Raw genomic sequence first — 6,161 nt, 5'->3', positions numbered from 1 at the left:
ACACTGCTTTTGAACAACAGTGGTTATCAAGGAATGAGAGAACAGAGGTTGCCTTTCAGCAATGGGCAGACTTTTTGAAGTAGAGCAGACTTTTGAACAATCAGTGGTTATGGCAGACTTTTAAGGATTTTAATGAAATTTTCATTTTTAAGCTATTTTTAAGGATGGATTTTTGATTTTCTAAAAACATTTTGTTGCTTTTATTCATAGAAAAACAAGATGTTGCTTGTTATTCTATGTTTAGCATCCCAATCCTAGAGACAAGCTTTCAAAAGTGGCTGTATCAAGTGCTTTTGTGAGCACATCTGCCAGCTGGTCTTTAGTTGGGACGTGATGCAGAGAAATCAAACCTTTTTCATAGCAATCCCTCACAAAGTGATGTCTGATGTCGATGTGCTTTGTGGTAGAATGGGAAACTGGATTTTTGATGATATTTTCTGCTGCCTGACTGTCCAACATGAGTGGTGTCTTTAAGGCAGTGATACCAAAATCCAATAACTGATTTTGAAGCCACATGAGTTGGGCTGTACAGCTTGCAGCAGCAATATATTCAGCCTCAGCAGTGGATGTTGAAACTGCTGCTTGCTTTTTGCTTTGCCAGGATACTAAGCAATCACCTAGAAACTGGCACCCTCCTGAAGTGGACTTCCTTGTGGTGTGACATCCAGCAAAGTCACTGTCTGAAAAACCTGAAAGCTTGATATTCCCATTAGCTGGATACCAGATACCAAGTGTGGGAGCACCTTTTATGTATCTGAGAATCCTTTTTACAGCAATGAGATTTGATTTTCTAGGAGCTGATTGACTTCTTGCACAGACACATGTTGCAAACATGATGTCTGGTCTAGATGCAGTTAGGTACAATAAAGACCCAATCATGCTTCTATAGAGTGTTTGGTCAATCAGCTCATCCTTTTCATCAGACATGACCAGCTTATTTCTGGCCATGGGTGTGCTGCATGGTTTACAATCATTCATATCAAATTTGGTTAAAAGTTCTTTAGCATATTTGCTTTAATGAATGAAAGTTCCATTATGCAATTGCTGTACTTGGAGACCAAGAAAGCATTGCAGCTCACCCATTGCACTCATTTCAAACTCAGCTGTCATGAGTTCTCTAAACTCTTCACACATTTTGGTACATGTGCTTCCAAAAATAATGTCATCCACATAAATTTGGACAATCATTAAATCTTTCCCTCTCCATTTAAGAAACAGTGTTTTATCAATGGTACCTCTTTTGAAACCATTTGAGAGAAGAAAGTTGGAAAGAGTTTCATACCAGGCTCTAGGTGCTTGTTTCAGGCCATACAAGGCTTTGTTTAGCCTGTAAACATGATCAGGATAAAATGGATCCTCAAAGCCTGGAGGTTGACATACATATACCTCTTCTTGCAATGTGCCATAGAGGAAAGCACTTTTGATATCCATCTGAAACACCTTCATGTTGTGGTTGACAGCAAAGGCCAGGAACAGTCTGATAGCTTCCAATCTTGCAACAGGGGCGAATGTTTCATCATAATCAAAACCCTCTTCCTGTCTGTAACCTTGAACCACAAGCATGGCTTTGTTCTTGACAACAATGCCCCTTTCATCTGTTTTGTTCTTGAAGACCCACTTTGTGCCAATGGGACTAACCTCTTTTGGCAGTGGTACAAGCTCCCATACTTGTTGTCTCTTAAACTGTTGGAGCTCCTCTTGCATGGCTTCTACCCAGCTGTTGTCTTTTAGTGCCTCTTGGTACTTGACTGGCTGATGGAGTGATAGAAAACCAGCAAAAAGACAAATGTTTTGGGTTTGGATTCTTGTGAGCACCCCTTCATTGATGTTGCCAATGATTTGATCAGGTGGATGAGATCTCAAGAAGATTAAATCTCCTTGGTATGGTATGATGGCATTTGTTGGTGAAGGCTGCAAATGTGTATCATCTGAGCTAATCACTGCTGGTGACTTTGATGACCCAGCAGTGGCTTCAAAAGGTGGTGGAATGGGTGGTAATGGAATGGACCACTGCTGACTTTTATCCACTGTTTGAGGACTTTTGTCAGTAGTGTTTGAGGATGTGGAAGTAGTGGGAAATGGGCTACTTTGGTCAACAACTGTTGATGTAGCAGTGGTTGAGCTTTCACAGATGTTTTGAACAACTGATGCTTTCCCTTTTGTGGCAGACCTTTGAGGGATGATGACTTCATACCCATAGTCTGGTGTTGTATCCTCTGATGGACCTGCACTGTTAGTCTTGGCAGCAGTATTTTCAAAAGTGAATTTTTCAAGATCAAACAGTTCAGTAGGATTTGCTGGGATTTTCATTGATGAAAGTTCATTGAACTTTACATCCAAAGTCTCCTCCACTACCTTGGTCCGTGCATTGAACACTTTGTAGGCCTTGGCAGTGGTTGAGTATCCCAGAAAATAACCACAATCAATTTTGGCTACAAATTTTGAAATGGAATCTTTTAAGTTCAAAATAAAGCATGGGCAGCCAAACACCTTGAAGTATGAGATCAGTGGTTTGATTTTATACAGAATTTCATAGGCAGTCTTTTTGTGTCTGGGGTTGATTAAAACTCTGTTCTGGACATAGCAAGCAGTGTTTACTGCCTCTGCCCAGAAAGTTAATGCCAAACCTGAATCTGCAAGCATGGTTCTGGTAGCCTCAATCAAAGTTCTGTTCTTTCTTTCAACAACCCCATTTTGCTCTGGTGTTCTAGGGATGCTGTATTTCCTTACAATCCCTTTCTTCACACAGAAGGCATCCAACTCCCTATTTTTAAATTATGTGCCATTGTCACTCCTAAAGCTTTTCACTGAAAGATCAAATTGCTTTTCAACCTGTGTCACAAAGTCTTGCAAAATGCCTGCAGTTTCATCTTTAGAGTGCAAAAAGAAAGTCCATGTAAACCTAGAAAAGTCATCAACTATAACCAAACAATATCTTTTCTTTTTAAGGCTCATGACTTGAACTGGGCCAAACAAATCCATGTGTAGCATTTGCAAACACTGGGTTGTTTTGGACTCCTCAATGGACTTGTGGGAACTTTTATGTTGTTTTCTTTTAAACAGGAAATACATTGTTCAGGACATGAAAACAATTTTTGTGGTAGGCCTCTCACCAAACAATTTTTTGAAATTTCTGTGATTGTCTTAAGATTTGTGTGCCCCAGTCTTTTGTGCCAAAGTTATGTCTCTTTGTTAGAGGCAGCTGAGAACAGACAGGCATCTGCTCTGGGACATTCTTTAGACATGTCAACAACATAAACATTGCCACTTCTTTGAGCAACAAGTTTAGTTTGACCATTTTTTATTATTGCTTCAATCTTTTTGACCATTTCTGGTCCAACAATCCTACAACAATCTTTTGTGAAGAATGACCCAAACCCTTTGTCACTCATTTGGCATACACTCAGAAGGTTGAATTTTAGATTGTCTATTAGATTGACATTTTCAAATTTTACATTGCCAGATTGCACTGTTCCAGACCCCAAAACCTTTCCTTTACTATTATTACCAAAGGATATATCACCCCCACCATGGATTTTAAAGGCTTTGAGGAGGGCTTTACATCCTGTCATGTGCCTGGAGCCTCCACTATCTACATACCAAAGACTGTCAAAGCATGCAGAAGCTCCCTGCACATGAAGTAAAAGGATTAGTTCATTAAGGACTCCAAAGCCAACAGGGCTTTGGATGGAGTCTCAACAGTGTCTGACATGGATACAGTGTGATGAACAGTGGTTAAGTCAGGGGTTTGGACAGTTTTGGTACTGTTCCTTTCTAACCACTGTTGAGGGTCTTGCCCAATCACCTGCTGGTAACCGAAAGGATGCCTATTCACTCTGGGTTTAGAGGGCTTTTTGTAGACCTCATAAACGTGTGGAATCCTTTGGTAAGACTGTTTTTCCTTGCCTTTTCTGAACTGATTGGCAGGGGGTGCATCAGTAACCTGAACATCTCTTTTAACAGATGTTTGGTTCAGCTGTTTTGTGACAGCTGTTTGAACTGGCACAAACAGTGGTTGTTTCTTTGTGAACTTGACAGATGGTGATGCTGATGGACTCAAGGATGTTTTAGCAAGGTACTCATTCTTTTTGATGTCAAAGTTTTTGAGATACACACATGCTTGAGTTTTGTGGTTTGTTTTACCACAAACAATGCAGCTTTCAGCTGACACTATGACACTTGTTTTGTTTATATCATAAGCTTTTAAGTGGAAACAATCTTTTGTTAGATGGTTCCTTTTCTCACAAAATTCACAAAACAAGTTATCAATTTTTTCTTTCTTCTTCCTCTTTTCAGACTCCTTTGCAGCAGAGGTTTTAACCACTGCTGGGATGTCCTTAAGAGGAATGACTTTAGCTTTTGGAGCTTTAACACCATCAGTTGATGTAAAGTCCATTGGCTTGAAATTTTCAAGAATATCACACTCATCAGACCATTTTGGTTTAAATTGATGATTTTCAATCTCCTCAAAAGCAGAGGGGCCCATTGGTCTGTCAAGTGTGATTTTGTTACCAAGTTTGTCAGTGATTTTCACTTCTTGGCCATTCTTGTTTGTGGGGATGTACTCAGTGGTTACATCAGTGGTTGAAACAGATTTTCCAAAAGTAGTGTTTTCATCATCATGTTTTCTATAACCAACCCCAAATTTCACATTGCTTTTTATCTGTTTCTCAAGCATAACCTCATACCCTTTGCATGATTCCACCCATTTCTCACATGTGATCTGGGTGGACTCTAACTCCTTTTTGCAAACTTGGTATTTTTCTACCATAGTTTGGAGTTGGGTTTTGGTTATGCTTTGCTCTTCTTTCATGCTGCTAATCTCTTTCTCTTTTTCAGCCAATTTGTTTTTAAGTTCTTTTAAAGACCTTTCAAATTTGACTTCATCAGTTAAGATTTTGTTCCTAAGGTTTTCATTCACCTCTTTGATGTTAGCAAAAGCAATTATGCAATTGTCAGAACATAGTTTTTCTAGAACTTGAGGTGATACCTTGGCAGCAGCCATCATTGCACAATCACACTGAGTATTCTCTTCATCACCAGCTCTCTCTTCTTCTTCACCTACCTTTTCTTCTTTCTTATCTTCTTCAGACCATAGATCTGTCAGTGGTTCAATCAGGGTACCTGAACTTTCTTCCAACAGTACTTCATCAGCCACAGCAGTAACCACTGCTTCAATCACCTCATCCACTGTTTCAGAGACCAGCTGTTTCTCTTCAGATTCAACACCCTCCTGTATTGACTCTAATGCCATCAAACAAAATTCATCATGAGAAGAAACATTAGAAGCATAGAGTGCAAAGTTTTCATCACTGAGGTCTTCAGGCATACTGCTCCAGTCAACAAACTCTTGAGTAAAGAAACTTTGTTGATCTGGTTGTGTTGCTACTGGAGCAGTGGTTTGTGGTGCAGGTTGCACTTGTGCCTGAGGAGCAGGGGTTTGAACATATTGAATCTGTGGAGCAGCTGTTTGGACATAATGCACTGGCACAGGAGCAACAGCATAGTGAGCAGTGTTCACATGTGCTGCTGGGGCATATTGGGCATAGTGCACAGTATTTTGATTTTGAGGTCTAGGATTTGAACTAGGGTGAGTAATTATGGGACCAGTTGTTTGACTCCTACACTCTCTAGCAAAATGTCCTAACCTGTTACACTTATAGCACTTGATTTTCGATTTATCCAACCCAACCCTTAGATTCCCATGCAACCCTGGGAATTTTCGCCCTGTTCTTTTATAAAACTTGCTAGTTCTAACACTTAGCAAGGCCAGTTGATGCAAGATGTCCATTTCCTCTAGATCAGTGGGGTCAAAATGCTGTAAATCATTTAGTTCAAAGCTTAAATTGTCTGACATCTGGTTTTCATTTGCAGTGAATGCATAACCTGTAGAGTGAGGATCAGGGTTGTTAAAATTTGCACCAGCAGTTATGTCAATGAAGTGATCATAACCCTGATCCTTACCACTACCACCAGATTCTTCTTGACCCAGAAGAGCAGTGTTACCGAATGAATAATCATCAACGGTTTTCCCTGACTCTTGTAACTTCCTTTTCTGGTTCAACTCCCTTTCATAGGTCAGGAGTCGACCATGGAGTTGGGTTAAGGTCAGATCCTTGAACTCTGGTGAGTTTCGGGTGACAAACGCTATTGTGTCCCAT

This window comes from Helianthus annuus, chromosome 14 (assembly GCF_002127325.2).
Source record: "Helianthus annuus cultivar XRQ/B chromosome 14, HanXRQr2.0-SUNRISE, whole genome shotgun sequence".
In the NCBI taxonomy this organism is placed as follows: Eukaryota; Viridiplantae; Streptophyta; class Magnoliopsida; order Asterales; family Asteraceae; genus Helianthus; species Helianthus annuus.
This window is presented reverse-complemented; position numbering follows the sequence as displayed.